Raw genomic sequence first — 17,056 nt, 5'->3', positions numbered from 1 at the left:
CTAATGATGCTGAACATATTGTCATGTGCTTTTTTGATATATTAGTATATCTATAATAATAAAAGCGTAATATGCTAATTAGACCAGACAGCCAAACAACCTTCTGGACGTTCTTCCAGACAACCTTCCAGACAAAGCCGGTGGCTGCAGCCACCGTGGCTGTGAGGACCGAGCTCCTGGCACGAATTTCGTGCATCGGGCCTCTAATATGTATATCTTCTTTTGTGAAGGGTCTGTTCAATTCTTTTGTCTATTTTTTTTTTAATAATAGAAACTTTTATTTTGGAGTTATTATAGATTTATAGGAAAGTTGCAAAGGCCCTAGCCAGTTTGACTCAGTGGACAGAGCATTGGCCTGCCGACTGAAGGATCCCGGGTTTGATTCCGGTCAAGGGCACATGCCCAGGTTGCAGACTTGATCCCCAGTAGGGGTTGTGCAGGAGGCAGCCGATCAATGATTCTCTCTCATCCTTGATGTTTCTGTCTGTCACTCTACCTTCCTCTCTGAAATCAATAAAAATACTTTTTTTTAAAAGAAAAGTTGCAAAGATAATACAGAGTTCCTGTTTGTCCCTCACCCAGCTTCCCATAATAACATCTTATGAAACCAAGTACATTTGTCAAAGCCAGGAAACCACCATTGGTACCTTATGTTAATCAAACTCTATATTCTATACTTGGATTTTGCTGATTTTCCACCAGTCTTCTTTTTCTGTTCTAGGATCCCATACAGGATTCTACATTGCATTTATGTCTCCAGTAGTCTGTGGCATTTCTCAGTCTTTCTTTGTTTTTGGGGACCTTGATAGTTTTGAGTACTAGTCAGGTTTTTTGTAGAATGTCCCTTAATTTGTATTTGTCTGGTGTTTTTATTACTAGACTAAGGTTAAGAGTTTTAGGGAAGAATTTTAGCACATCAAATCGGAAGTACATGATAGCATCACTTGGTTAAGGTAATGTTTGCTGGGTTCCTCCACCTTAACGTTATTATTTTTGTCTTTTTGTACTCATTCTTTAGAAGTGAGTCACTAATTCCAGCCTACATTCAAGGGGGTGGGTTGATTGCGCTACATTTTATGGATCGGTTATCTCTCTATATATATATTATTAGGAATTCTTCCGTAAGGAAGTTTGTCCCTTCTCTTCCATTCTTCACTGATTCATTCATTCATTCATTTACATCAATATGTATACTTACTTTATACTAGTACATTGGTTTATAGTTCAATACTATGTTACTTATTTTGTTGCTAAAATTATTCCAATGTTAACTCCTGTTCCTTTTCTTTTTTGAATTCCTGATTTCTGGCACTACAAGACAACTCCAGGCTCATCTTGTCTTTTCTCCACCCTACTCTTAAAATTAGTCATTTCTCTAAGGAGTTCTGGTCTCTTGTATTGGAGAATTGTGTTTAGAGACCAATGTCTAGGTCCTGGATGTACTCCTTGCTATTGAGGTATCACTGTTTCTAGGCCTTCTCAGAGAACAGAACTAGGAATTATACATACTAGTATGTATGCTAATCCATGTATGTATACATATCTATAATTATTTCTGTGTTTATTCATCTATATTACATATTAAGCAGTGTATATGTTAAGTTCATACCAATGTCTGTGACTACAATCCAGTACCACAGGGTGCATTCTAGCCTTCTCCGCCTGGCTTCTCTCTGACAGTGAGAAACTTGGCTTCAGTCATTCATTTACTTACTTGTTCCACCCCAGTATACATGTAAAGCAAGTTCAGAATTGTTAACTAGTACCACCACCAGAAATATATTTACCACATAGAGTACAGTGTTTATGTGTAGGCTCTTTTACTAGTATATTTAGCCTTAAAGTTTCCATTCAAAACATTATTTCCCAAATTTACTTGGGTCAGTTTAATTTCCCCCTACCCCCTTCAGTGAGGTAATGCTATTCATTTATAATACAGTCAGATTCATTTGTCACAGACTGTATTCTATCTTGAAATCCCCCCAATTAGTTGATTTTTTAAAATTTGCATACATTAAAGTTCACTCTTTGTGATGTGTGATTCTATAAGCGTTTTTGACAAATACACAGGATCATTGTCAATTACCCCTATACCATACAGACAATTTCATCACTCTAAAATTCTCCTGTTAAAAGGTTCTGAACACATTTACAATGTGTGTATGGCAGGGGGTCCCCACACCAATAAGTAATTCTTGGACATCAGCTGGGTATTCTACAATTCAGCTCCACTCTGACACTATCTATCCAGAGATAGCATCAGATTCCTCAGGTTAAGAGCTCAGTCCCATAAGGCTGCTCTCCCCTGCCACTCCTACTTCAGAGGCCAATCCTAAGTCCAGGTTGTCATATGTACTTCTGATCTACCAGCTGTAGATTGGCTATTTCAGTGACCACCCCTGCTCTTTGGGTTTTATTAATTTGCTAGAGTAGCTCACAGAACTCAGGGACACACATTACTTACTAGATTACTGGTTTACAAAAGGATATAAACATCTAGATTAAAGAGATGCATAGGGCCAGGTATAGGGAAAGGATATGGAGCTTTCATGCCCTCTCGGAGCCCACCACTCACCAAATTTTCACGGGTTCACTAACCAACCGGGAAGCTCTTTGAAACCACTCCTATTGGGTTTTTATGGAGGCTTTATTGTAGGTGGGATTGATTAAATCATTGGCCCTTGCCATTGGTGATTGATGCACCTCCAGCCTCTCTTTCCTACCTGCATGTCAGGTGTGGGGTTAGGAGACTGAAAGTGACAGCCTTCCAATCACATAGTTGATTCTCCTGGCAACCAGCCCCCTTAGGTGCTTTCCAGAAGTCACCTCATTAACATAAACCCAATTTGGTGGAAAGGAGCTTGTTAAGAATAATAAGACACCCATTTCACGTTCATGGCTCTGAATTATTTATAAGAACTGAGGACAACAAAGTATGCTCCCATTGCTCTTATCACTTGAGAAATTCCAAGGGTTTGGAGAGCTGTAGGTGAAGACCAACTATATATGAAAAATATATATTTGGTCATCTGAATGACCAAATATATATTTCTTACAAATCACAGTATTGCACCTGTGCATCTGCTTTGTAGTCAACCATTTCCCTATCCTCCCGTCCCTGACAATTTGTTTTCTTTTCCTATAGTTTTGCCTTTTTCAGTGTGTCATAATGAATGCAGTAATACAATATGTAGCCTTTTGGATCTGACCAGAGCTATTGATTGTGTTTTAAACTATATCCCTATGGGTTTGTTTGTTTTTTTAGTGGTTGCTGTAGGAATTACAATGCCATACAAGTCCCTTTACTCCCCCCCCCCCCAATTTGATAGTTACATTTTATATTGTATTATATACATACTAGAGGCCCGATGCATGAAAATTCATGCAAGAATAGGCCTTCCTTCCCCTGGCTGCTGACACCAGCTTCCCTCTGGCACCAGGGACCCCGGCTTCCTTCCTCCGGCCACTGGCAGGCACCTGAGACCCGGGCTGCTTCCCTCCTTTGGCCAGCACCCGGGACCCGGGCTGGCTTCCCTCGGGCCCAGCTTCATCAGGAAGGATGTCCGGAAGAACGTCTGGTCTAATTAGCATATTACCCTTTTATTATTATAGATTATAACATACTAGAGGCTCGGTGCACGGATTTGTGCCCTGGTGGGGTCCCTCAGCCTGGCCTGCGGGGATCGGGCTGAAACCAGCTCTCTGACATCCCCCAAGGGGTTCTGGATTGTGAGAGGGCAGTTTTTGGGTGACACACCCCAGAATCGGGCTCCTTCCTCTTTGGTTCTGGTGTGTCACTCAAGAACTGCAGGTACCAAGTCACTGTTGCTCGGCAGCTCCTGCGTTGAGTGTCTGCCGCCTGGTGGTCAGTGCACATCATAGCCAGCAGTAGGAGCGCCTGCCCCCCTGGTGGTCATTGCGCATCATAACTACTGGTCGGACGGTCGGACTGTCGCTTAGGCTTTTATATATATAGATATGTTGGAAGCCCCATCAGATAATATACTTTTTTGCTTTCAACTAACAAATTTATTTTAAAGACCTAAAGAACATAAGAATAGTCTACTATATTTACTCAGATAATTAACAATTATGCTACTCACTCTTTATTCCTGATGTATCAAAGTTTCCTTATGGTATCATTTACCATCTGTTGGAAGAACTTCCTTTAGCAATTCTTTTAAAGCAGTTCTGATGTCAACTTATTCTCTTGTTTTTCTTCATCTAAGAATGTCTTTATTTCATCTTCATCTTCATTTCAAGATATTTTTTTGTCTTCAATTTTCTAAAGTTTAATTAGTATATGTCTTGCCATGGATTCCTTTGTATTTATTCTGGTCGAGGGTTTGCTGAGTGTCGTAAATCTTACAGATTATTTTATGCCCTCCAACACATTTGGAAAATATTTTTTTAAGATATTTTTATGACATTGAACTCTTTGTTCTCTCTTGCTGGAATACTTGGTATCACAAATGTTGAATTTAAGGCATTCTTCTTTTTTTTTCAGCCTTTTTTCCTCTAGTGTTCACCTTAGATAATTTCTATTCATCTATACTAAGTTCACTGACTTTTTCTTTTGTAGTCTCCATTCTACTATTGAGCTCATCTAGTGAGCTTTTAATTTTGGTTATTGATATTTTTCTACTTCTAAGATTTGCATTTGGTTCTTTATACCTTCTATTTGTTTTCTGAGTCTTTTTATTTTTCCACATGTGTAAAGAATGTTTGCTCTTACTTGGTAAAACATTCTAAATAGTTGCTTTTATGTTTCTTTATATCTTCCTCAGATAATTTCAGTATCTGTTCTTCCTTGGTGTGGGTATCTTTTCCCATGCAAGTTGAGATTTTCCTGGTTCTTATGTCAAGTAATTTTGGATTCTATCCTGGGCATTTTGACTCTTATGATATGAAACTTTAGGTTTTGTTTAAATCCCATGTATAATGTTGATGCATTTGTTTAGTATGCTATCAGCCCAGTTAGGTTCAGGCTGTATGTTCTTGTGGATAGTGGTTACAACATCAGTTCAATTTTCAAGGACTTTGCCATGCTGTTTGCACTGTCCCACATGTGCACCACCCATTGGCTAATCTGGAACTTGGTAGTGGTCTGTCTCATAGTTCAAGTCTCAAAGTCTATGTTATTTGGGTCAAATCCACACATGTGCTGCTTGAGGGTAAGCCCAGTGGTTCATAAACAATTTTGAAATGTTGCTTTCCCAAGCTGCTCCTTCTCTGGAATCTCCCAGTGCTTTCTGATTTGTTGCAACTCTCCTTTCTCCATCTGACCAGAAAGATAGGGCTTTACTTATCCCTCTCCAATGTGCATTATCTACAGTTGTGCCCTTATCTAGGGCCAAGTGGCAGGAGGACAGAGGGAGAGAAAAAAAGCAATAGGGATTCATCACATCCTCTTGGGCCCACAGCTACTCCGATCAGAGAGGAAAGTGTTCCCCTCCATCAGAGTCTTGGGGTCCCAATGACTTCTATTGCCACAGCTGCCACCGGAGGCTAATTTAAGCTTGAGAGAATGGAGAAAAAAAGAGGGGAGGTATTCCCACACATTTTGGTGTAAGGAGGTCCCTTTCCCTTTCCCAGAGCGAGCACCAGAAGATTTCTGAAGCTTTCTCTACGCTAATGCATACTTCTGGGTGGAGTTGTATTAAGTTCAGGCTGGGAGAAACCAGTAGGAAACAAAATGCTCTTTCAGTGATATTTCAAATTCTGGTCTTCTTACCCAACCTGCTTGCTACTGTTTACTTTTCAGGGTCCTCAAGTAGATGCTCCATGTATTCTATCCAGATCTTGTAGCTACATTCACTCAGAGAGACAGGTTGGAATATGATTACCCCATTTTATCCAGTATTGGTTAACAAAGGTTTTCAATTTTGTTTCTCCAGGAATTTCACAAGAAAGTGAAGTTTTGATCAAAAAATATTTTGAGTTTGAAACCAGACATGTACTAGAGTTTAGATTCTTTCATTTAATTAAGGTAAGATTATTTAATAAGATTTAATCACATCCTTACTATACATTTTTAGTATATATGTATATTTTAAATATGTTTTTATTGAATTTTAGAGAGAGAGGAAGGGAGAGGGATAGACAGATAGAAACATTGCTCAGAGAGAAACTTCATTGACCAACTGCCTCTTGCACTTCCACTGCTGGGGATCGAGCCTGCAACCTGGGCATGTGCCCTGACCAGAAATTGAAATGGTGACCTCTTGGTTCCTGGGTTGACACTCAACCACTTAGCCACACCAGCCAGGCTCAAACTTATATTCTAATGTGTGCTTTATTAAAACTTTTCAATCTACCAGAGATTCTGATCTAAGAAAATATTTTCATGGTTCTTTTATGATTTTAATAGCTAATGTTCCATGTAGCAATTTCCAGATATGAGGGGAATATCTACACTAATAAAAGACAAAGATGCTAATTGACCTTTGCTACGCACTAAGCCACGCCCACCAGCCAATCAGAGCGACTATATGCAAATTAACCCAACCAAGATGGCGGCCCGAAGCCAGGGAGCTGGAGCAAGCCAGAGGCTTGGTTGCCTGGGCGATGGAGGAAGCCAAGCTTCCCGCCAGCCCTGAGCCAGCTGAGGCCTCTGTTCATAGCAACAAAGTTTCAATTATAGAAGCTAAATAAATCCCAGATACCTGCTTCCAGCCAGCCTCCACTGGGAGTTTGGGTGGCTGGGGGTTGTGGCTGGCCTGCAAACAGCATCAGCCCCTCACCCAAGCTGGCCAAACCCTCATGGGGTGAGGGTCCCCGCTGGGGGGCTTAGCCAGCCTGAAAACGGCCCCCAACCCCTCACCCAGGCTGGCCAGGCACTCCAGGGGGGACCCCCACGCTGAAGGGGCTGTGGCTAGCCTGCAAACAGCCATCAGCCCCTCACCCAGGCTGGCCAGGCACCCCATCGGGACCCCCACCCTGATCCGGGACACCCTTCAGGGCAAATCAGCCGGCCCCCACCCATGCACCAGGCTTCTATCCTATATAATAAAAGGGTAATATGCAAATTGACCATAACAGCAGAGTGACTGGGAATCACTGGTCCCTATGACACACACTGACCACCAGGGGGCAGACGCTCAATGCTGGAGCTGCTCCCTGGTGGTCATTATGCTCCCACAGGGGGAGCTCTGCTCAGCCACAAGCCAGGCTGACGGCTGCCAGTACAGTGGTGGTGGTGGGAGCCTTTCCCGCCTCCTCAGTAGCACTAAGGATGTCCAACTGCAGCTAGGCCTGCTCCCCGCTGGCAAGTGGATATCCCCTGAGGGCTCCCGGGCTGCCAGAGGGATGTCTGACTGCCAGCTTAGGCCCAATGCCCTAGGGAGCGGGCCTAAGGCAGCAGGTGGTCATTCCCCAAGGGATCCCAGACTGTGAGAGGGCACAGGCCGGGCTGAAGGACCCTCCCGAGTGCACAAATTTTTGTGCACCGGGCCTCTAGTATGATTATAATGTTTACTGGAGGTGTTATATATTGATAATCAGATCTGTTTGCCTAGTACAGTAGTTGGTAAGCTATGGCCTACAGGCCACTCACCAGTTTTGGTAAATAAAGGTTTATTGGAACATAATCCACCCATTAATTACATGTTGTCTACGGCTGACTTAACACGACATTGGCAGAGCTTATTAGTTGCAACAGTGTCTCTGTGACCTGCAAGCCTAAAATCTGGCTCATTAAGAAAATTTTGCTGACCCTTGGCCTAGGTGATTAAATCAGGTTTTCTTACTATGCTGTATAATTATAATATGTGAAGTGATAGTTAACCAATTTTCAGTTGTCAGTAAGTGTTGTCAGGTATGAAAACTAATTGATGATTTGAATATGCATTTGAGTAGGTGTGCTCCTACCCCTACCTTTGCCACAGGAGGTTAAGCTTGAGAGAATGGAGAAAAAAGGTGAAAAGTGAAGGATCTGGTATTATTTCTTAAGAAGAGGTATTAATTTTCTGAGATAATTGATTTTACAAATAAGACAATGCTGTGAGCAGCTAAATGCCAAGTGTTATTTCTAAGTAAAAGTCTTGATTTTGCTTAGATTTTCAAAAATAAAAGTTTATATGATAAAAGTCACACTTGTTCCTCTCTAAAAAAATTTCATACCGATGTATTTATAGCTTGTGTTTCTTGGTAAATTTAAACAGAATTAGTAATATTTTGAGAATAATGATTATGTGTTTTTAATATCTATCCTAGTAACATAGTGGTTTAGAGTGTATGAAGTTTTAAATGAAAACATTCTGATATAAAACTATGTTTAGTGGGTAAAATGGAAATTTTATTTATCTCTGAGGTTTATATTGAATCACTTATACCTGTTTGTGATTCCTAAAATTATGAGTGTTAAAAAACATAAAATAGGAGGAGAGATTAAAATTTGAGCCTAGCTAGCCTATAAAATATTTGCTAAGCTTCTCAGGAATCTCTTGACTGAAGAAAAAACTGTATTTTTAAAATATGATAAATAAATTAGAATCTCTAAGCAATATCAAATGAAATATATTATCAAATGAAATGCATGATAAAGATATTTCTCTTGTTTTAAATTTGTTTTGGAAACCAAAATCTTTAAAAGACATTTTTTGCTAATTTCTAAGTAATTTTAACAAAATAAAATAAGTTTCTGAAGTCTTCATCTCTTAAGAACTATTTGATTTGAAAAACACCCTCTATTATGTCATGCATAACCTGAGATATATTTGAATTGCTAACAGACTTCTGTGAGGTATCTTTGCTTGTGTTCTAAAAAGCAAATTTAAAACTTTTTAAAATTTCCTTTTTAAAAGTGGGAAAGGTAATTTATCTGTAAGAATATCTTTGTTTTATACCATCATGCATTTTATATTTATACTAGAGGCCCAGTGCACAAAAATTTGTTCACTTGGGGGTGAAGGGGGTCCCCCAGTCCGGCCTGTGCCCTATCGCAGTCTGGGACCCCTCGGGAGATAACAGCCTGCTGGCTTAGGCCTGCTCCTGGGTGGCAGAGGGCATGCCCAATCCCTAGGTGCAGCCCCTGGTCAGGCTTAGAGCAGGGCCAATTGGGGAGTTGGGGCGCCGCCCCCTGTCATGCACAGAGCAGGGCGGATCGGGAGGTTGCAATGCCACCCTCAGTCACGCTCAGGGTAGGGCCGATTGGGGGGTTGGGGCACCGCCCCCTGTCACACTCAAGGCAGGGTCGATGGGGAGGTTGCAGCGCCACCCCGTCACGCACAGAGCAGGGCCAATCAGGGGGTTGGGGCGCTGCCCCCTGTCACAGAACAGGGCCGATCGGGGTTGGGGCGCTGCCCCCTGTCACTCACAGAGCAGGGCCGATCAGGGGGTTGGGGCGCTGCCCCCTGTCACTCACAGAGCAGGGTCGATCAGGGGGTTGGGGAGCTCCCCCCTGTCACGCACAGAGCAGGGCCCATCAGGGGGTTGAGGAGCTCCCCCCTGTCATGCACAGAGTAGGGCCGATAGGGGAGTTGGGGCACCGCCCCCTGTCACACACAGAGCAGGGCGGATCAGGGGGTTGGGGCGCTGCACCCTGTCACACTCAGGGCAGAGCCAATGGGGAGGTTATGGCTCTACCCTGTCACACACAGAGCAGGGCCAGTGGGGGGGGGGGGGGGGGGTTGGGGCGCCGCACCCTGTCAAACACAGAGCCGCAGGGTGACAGTTAATTTGCATAAGGATATGCTGATTAGCCAATGGGAAGGGTAGCGGTCGTACACTAATTACAGGGGGTTGGGGAGCTCCCCCCTATCAGGCACAGAGCAGGGCTGATCAGGGGGTTGGGGCGCCTTCCCCTGTCATGAACAGAGCAGGGCAGATAGGGAGGTTGTGGCCCCGCCCCCTGTCACACACAGAGCCGCAGGGCGATCAGGGGGTTTGGGCGCTGCCCCCTGTCACGCTGATCCCGGTGCCAGGAGCCTCGCTGCTCCGCTGATCCCGGTGCCAGGAGGCATATTACCCTTTTACTATATAGAATAGAGGCCTGGTGCATGGGTAGGGGCCGGCTGGTTTGCCCTAAAGGGTGTCCTGGATCAGGGTGGGGGTCCCCACTGGGGTGCCTGGCCAGTCTGGCTGAGGGGCTGAGGGCCGTTTTCAGGCTGGCGGGTGACTGAAGCTCAAATGCTCCTTTTTTTCTTTTCTATTCTGGGCCAGCTTTAGCTCTGAGGTCTCGCTGCTGAAAGCAGGTTTCTGGCCTTTACCTTCTGTATTTGATACAATGTTGCAGTCTGGCTGGCTGAAGCCCGGCTGACTGAAAGCCGGTTTCTAGGGTTTTGTTTAGCTTCTATATTTGCAACATAGTTGCTTAGAGTTGCAGCTGAGAGGCTGGCAAGTCAGGCAGGGAACGTTGGAGTTTGCCATCAGTGGAGCAAGCAAGCCTCCCTGTTCGCTTCAGTGCCTGGGTGCCGGCCGCCACCTTGGCTGACAGTTAACACTTGGAGTGCGGGTGAATTTCCCGCCAAAGTATAAGATGGCTCTGTCTTTTGGTTTTGTTCCATCCACCAAAAGGGTGGATTACAAACAAATATTTGGTAATACGCAGTTACAATCGGCCCGAGTTTACACGTTTCCCGCACTCCACCGCAAATCTATATGAACCGAGTTAAAGACGGCTCCCGCGGAGTACGCGCAATTCACCCGAGCCGACTTAACTCGTTTCCCGCACTCCAAGTGTTAATTTGCATAAGGATATGCTGATTAGCCAATGGGAAGGGTAGCGGTCGTACACTAATTACCATGTTTCTCTTTTATTACTGTAGACTAGAGGCTCGGTGCATGACATTTGTGCACCGGAGGGGGGGTCCCTTTGCTCAGCCTGCGCCCTCTTGCAGTCCAGGACCCCTCGGGGGATGTCCAACTGCCAACTTAGGCAGGGAGCAGGCCTAAGCCGGCAGTTGGATATCCCCCGAGGGGTCCTTAGCGCTGCCGCGGAAGTGGGAGAGGCTCCCACCACCGCTGCTGCACTCACCAGCCATGAGCCTGCCTTCTCGCTGAGTGGCACTCCCCCTGTGGGAGTGCACTGACCACCAGGGGGCAGCTCCTGCATTGAGCGTCTTCCCCCTGGTGGTCAGTGCACGTCATAGCGACTGGTCGTTCCGCCGTTCGGTCGATTTGCATATTAGCCTTTTATTATATAGGATCAGTATAGATTTAGAATCAAAGTGTTTACACATATGAATTATGATAAAATTAAACTACAGAAGAATTGATAGGAATAGCTTGAATATGTGAACGAGGCCACCATAGTAGTGTGTGTATTTAGTTGTGGTCTAAACTGAATTGCATTTGTAAAGTACCTATCTGACTTATAGACTGAGACTCATGCAAAAGAATTCCATTTTAAATGATAGATGATATAAGAAGGTACTGCTAAAGCTTTTTGCCTCTATCAAGATCATATCTTAACCCTTTGAGTGCCAACCAATATCCCAGGAACTATGCTAAAATTGCCAAGGCATTTTTGCTGATTTTACAGCAGTGTAGGAAAAAAATTATGAATCGCAAGTAAATGAAGTTACATATTCAAAAACTTAAGAAAACCTTTACTACATTGACATATTTAGCAATATCACCATCACTAATAAAAGCAGACTTAGAACTGGACGCCATTTCGAAGCTTTGATAGTGCTCTCGGCACTTTTGGCAAAAGACAGGAGGAGTGCAGTCGTGCTCTCCAGCACTCTAGGAGTTAAGACAGCTTTTTTAAAAAAAAAATCTTCTCTGCCCAGCCGATGGTGTGGCTCAGTGGTTGAGCAGCGACCCATGGACCAGGAGGTCATGGTTTGATTCTGGGTCAGGAACATATCCAGGTTGCAGGCTCCATCCCCAGTGAGGAGATGGGGTGTGTGCAGGAGGCAGCTGATCAATGATACTATCTCATCATTGATGTTTCTATCTCTCTCTCCCTCTTCTTTCCTCTCTGAAATTAAAAAAAAAAAAAAAAATCTTCCCTGATTTACATTTAAGTATGGTATTTAAAAGTAAAAGAATTAAAAATAAATTTATAGAAAAGTTCACAATTTGGTTTTTTCTTCCATATAATCCCCTATTATTACAATCTTACTTTTCTAGGTCAATATAAAATTTTAAAAATCAAATACTGAGCCATTGCCAGTTTGACAGTCTCATTGAAATTAAATATGTGTATTAAAAACAGGGCAGAATTTCTTCTGTAGATGGACTATGCTGCTTATCTTTTATATGGCTGAATAAGAAAGGACTTGGGTGGACTTTAGATTTTTTTCTGTTCATATCATTCATGATTTTCAGACTAATAAATAATGTCAGTGTCTTAGTCTGTCTGGCTGCTATAACAAAATAACTGGGAAGCTTATAAACAATGGAAATTTACTTCTCACAGTTTTAGAGGCTGGGAAGTTCAAGATCAAGGTGCCAGCAAATTTGATGTCTAGTGAAGACCTGCTTTCTGGTTCATAGATGACTGTCTTTTCAATGTGCCTTCACGTAGTAGAAGAGGTGAGGGGAGCTCTCTGGGGCCTCTTTTTAAGGGCATTAATCCCATTTATGAAGGAGAGGCCTTAATCACCTCCCTAAGGTCCCACCTTCAAATACCATCACCTTGGGAGTTAGGATTTTAACATGAATTTTTGAGGTGACACAAAAGAGTCTATAGCAGTCAACTTTTTAATTTTGTAATCCTGACCAATGCCATTGCACAGCCTTAGGTCAATAAAGAAACTCGTTTGGAAATGAACCTCTAAGGTTTATCCTCACAGGAGATAATGTAAAAACATCTTAATTTGATTGACCACTATGGGGTTTTCTTTAAAAAACAAAAACAAAAACAAAAAACTTGAGGTAATATATTTTTTAAAGCTTTTCTTTGTACATAGTCATTTCATTTTCTACCAAAATAATGTTTTTTAGAATAAAAATAATTTTATTCACATAATTTGCTATCAAGAAAGATTACACATTTGAAAGAGAGGAATAAAGGCAATTTTTTTAAAGCTTCCTTTTTAAAAATATTTATTTTGGAATAATTTTAGATATACAATTAAGTTCTAAAGATACAGAGCTTTTGTGTATTCTTCACTCAGCTTCCCCTAATGTTAACATCTTATATAACCTTGGTACAGTGATCAGAACCTAAGGATCATCAATGAATACTAAAGTACAGACTTTATTAGGATTTCACCAATTTTTCCACTAATGTCCTTTTTCCAGGATCCCACATTATATTTATTGTCCTATTTTCTTCATCACCTCTAATCTGACAGTTCCTCATCTTTCCTTGTATTTCATTACCTTCACATTTTCAAAGACTGCTGATCAGGTATTTTGTAGAATATCATTCAATTTGGTTTTCTCTGATGTTTTCTCATAGTTAGATTGAACTTACAGATTTTTTGAAAAATGCCAGAAGGTTGATGTGTCCTTCTCAGTGCATGATATCAGGGGTTACATGATGTCAATATGACTCATTACTGATGATGTTATTAACCTTGATCACTTGATTTTGGTGATGTCTGCCAGATTTCTCCACTGTAAAGTTACTGTTTTCTCTTAATTTTAATAAATATTTGGGGGGGGGGGGGCGCAGAATATTTTGAGGTTACACAAATAGTACTGTTTCTCCTTAAAATTTTGGCCACTGATTTTAGCAATAACTTGTGGGTTTTGAATGTAGCAGTTATTACTCTGAAATTCTAATGATGATTTCCTATTTCATTTCTTCCTTCTACATTTATTAATTATAATTCATCTGTAAAAAAGAGTTGTTTCTCCTCACATTTATTTTATTTAATCATTTATTTATATCCGTGCACACTCATGGATATTTTATTCTTTGTAGTAGAATCAGTGCTATTGTTATTTATTTTGTTACTCAAATTTTTCGAGCTTTGGCCACTGTGAGCCCTTTGAAGGTTGCTGCTGTGTCCTTTCAGCATGTTTTGTATGTGTTGCTGTTGTTGTTTTAAGTTATTTCTTACTTTCTGGCTCTACAAGATGCTTTAGGCCAGTGATGGCGAACCTTTTAAGCTCAGCGTGTCAGCATTTTGAAAAACCCTAACTTAACTCTGGTGCCATGTCACATATAGAAATTTTTTGATATTTGCAACCATACTAAAACAAAGACTTATATTTTTGATATTATATATTTAAATGCCATTTAACAAAGAAAAATCAACCAAAAAATGAGTTCACGTGTCACCTCTGACATGCGTGTCATAGGTTCGCCATCACTGCTCTAGGCTCATGTTGTATTTTCCCTGCCCCAGGCCTGTAATTACCCACTTCTCCAAGGCGCCCAGGTCCATCTTATTGGAAAACAGTATTTAGAAACCAACTTCTGGGTACTAGATGTGCTCATTGCTACTGAAATGTTACTGCTTCTAGGCCTTTCAGATGTCAAAGGTAGGAAATGTATGCTTATGTACTAACCCATATGTTTGAATAGAAAATAATACAGTCCTATATAATAAAAGCTTAATATGCTAAGTATCCTATTGTTCGACCAGTGATGCGCACTGACCACCAGAGGGCAGACGTTCCGACCAGTAGGTTAGCTTGCTGCTGGGGTCCGGCTGATCAGGACTGGGTGAGATGGGCGGGATGCACCCTGGAGCCTTCCCATGGTCCCTCCCTAGCCGGCCAACCTCCCATAGTCCCTCCCTGGCTGGCTGGCTCCAATTGCCCTGATTGGGACTGGGTGAGACAGCCCTGGTTGGCCCTGATGGGGACTGGTGAGATGGGCCGGACAAAATACCTGATCAGCAGTCTTTGAAAATGTGAAGGTAATGAAATACAAGGAAAGATGAGGAACTGTCAGATTCGAGGCGAAGAAAATAGGACAATAGAGCCCTCCCGTGGTCCCAATTGTGCACTGGTGGGGTCCCTCGGCCTGGCCTGCGCCCTCTCACAATCTGGAACCCCTTGGGGGATGTCGGAGAGCCGGTTTTGGCCTGATCCCCGCAGGCCAAGGGTCCTCTAGTAATTAATAAATAACAATACAAGAATAACAATTTCTTGTACTCACATCTGTAAACCTTTTACCCCACCCTATATACACTGAATGGCCAGATTATTATGACCATCTGATGTTTGTAGGCAAATTAGCTCTAATTTCATGCTGAAGTTGCTAGAGGGCCAGACCATTATAAATAGGGAAGCAGGTTGTTTACCACGACAGTAGAAGTGATTTTTTTTCTGAAGATAGGGATAAACAACACGATTTAACAGCCTTTGAATGTGGGATATATATATATTTTTATTTATGGCTATTTCTGTATGTACTATCTATCTGTATATACAGAAAATAAATTAGTTTATACTGATAACTATAAATCCAATCTAGCACCCATAGGGGTTATTCTAGCATTCCTCTTTTGCTTATTTGTAACTACATTTACATATTTGCTATATATATAGTAGTTTTAGAATTGCTACCCATACTCCTGTGAGAAACAAATTTACCAAACACAATACAGTGTTTATGTACAGTTCTTCTTTATCTTTACTCTCACAGTATCCAGCCAAAATGCTCTTTTCCAAAATGCTCTTTTTTTTCATATCTCCTTCAGTCTGCTGTGTCATTCATTTGTAATACAGTTAGATTCATTTGTCATAGTTTGGATTCCATCTTTGGCTTCCTCGACACCCTGGTTTGTTTGGTTTGGTTTGGTTTGGTTTAATTTGTATCATGTAAAATTCAAACTATGTATTGGTTTTGAGAAATGCATAGTCATGTATTTACCAACAACAGTTCCATCATCCTCTAAATTCCCTTGTGTTGCCCCTTTGTGGTCAGCCCCTCTTCCTACCCTAAACCCTACCAACCACTGATGTATTTTCCATGTCCTTTAGTTAGCCTTTTCCAGAATTTCATATAAATGGAATCACTGGCCTCTTTCACTTGATAAAATGCATTTAATTCATCCATCTGTTGCATAAATCATTAGTTTGTCTTTTTTTTATTGCTGATTAGCATTCAATTGTATTACCACAGTTTGTGTATCCATTTACCTGTTGAGGGAAATTTGAATTGTTTCCAGCTTTGGGCAGTTATGAATAACCTACTACAAACATTTATATAAAGGTGTTTTGTACGCGCGCGCGCGCGTGTGTGTGTGTGTGTGTGTGTGTGTGTGTGTGTGTTTCTTTGTCTTTGCTTTAATTTCATTTGGGTAAATACCTGAGAGTGGGATTATCTACCTTAGTGTAACTGTATATTTAATTTAGAAGAAACTGACAAACTTTTTTCCTAGTAGCTATACAATTTTGCATTCCTACCACCAGTGTATAAGAGTTCTGTTGCTCTGCATGGCCTTCAGTACTTGTCAGTTTGTTTTGTCTTATAGCTGTTCCGCTGTATGTGTAGTAGTATCTTGTTTTAATTTTCCCAATGACTAATGGTATGGATATGCCATCCATCTGTTTGTGAAGGGGCAGCTGGTCCCTTTTATATCTCCTAATTTTCTCCTTATGTGATAAACCACGTGGATAGAGGGTTTGTTGTTGGTTTGTGTGTTTTTTTCCCAATATATTTTTGATTGAACTAGTTGCCATCATCTCTGAATGTTTGGCTATATTTTATAATAAAAATACACATTTCCATATATGAGTTTTGGTTTTCTATGCTTATTGCAGTAGAATGAATGTATAATTTTTTATATAGCTGAGTATTTGAATGATAATTCCATTGCTGTCCAAAACAGGATTTCTTTGTAAGAATCTATTTATAAGTTACATCTTGGACTGAAAAGACATTCAAGAGAAGGTAAAATGAAATAAATTCTGTTAGTGCTAAAGGTTGGCTTTGGTTTGACAAATGTCACTTTAGGAAAAGAAATTTTAGGGTCTTAAATAAGATCTTTTCTCCTTTAGCTATCAAATGAACAAAGAAAACCAGATACTTTCTTCAGATATCTGTCAACACATGCAACTTTTGGTATGTCCTTAAAATTAATCAGTTAACTTCAGTGAAAGATATTACAAATTCATGGTTTTAAACTTGGCCTCATGCCGAAACCGGTTTGGCTCAGTGGATGGAGCGTCGGCCTGCGGACTGAAAGGTCCCAGGTTCGAT

The 17,056-nt window shown here is 41.4% G+C and overlaps 1 protein-coding gene across 2 annotated transcripts in view; it reads left to right on the top strand.

The window, feature by feature from the left end:
* The window catches only part of GLCE (glucuronic acid epimerase), a 98,312-nt gene that overhangs the window by 34,849 nt on the left and 46,407 nt on the right, over positions 1-17,056 (top strand). The window contains exon 2 of one of the 2 annotated variants that reach the window (XM_070420325.1): positions 5,898-5,989. The exons of the other annotated variant lie outside the window; for it this stretch is intronic. The gene's annotated coding sequence lies outside the window, so the exon portion shown is untranslated. The remainder of the gene's footprint in view (positions 1-5,897; positions 5,990-17,056) is intronic. 2 annotated transcript variants of the gene reach the window in all.

This window comes from Myotis yumanensis, unplaced genomic scaffold (assembly GCF_028538775.1).
Source record: "Myotis yumanensis isolate MYYU_CA2020_CCGP unplaced genomic scaffold, mMyoYum1.0.hap1 SCAF_1, whole genome shotgun sequence".
NCBI lineage: Eukaryota > Metazoa > Chordata > Mammalia > Chiroptera > Vespertilionidae > Myotis > Myotis yumanensis.
This window is presented reverse-complemented; position numbering and strand designations above follow the sequence as displayed.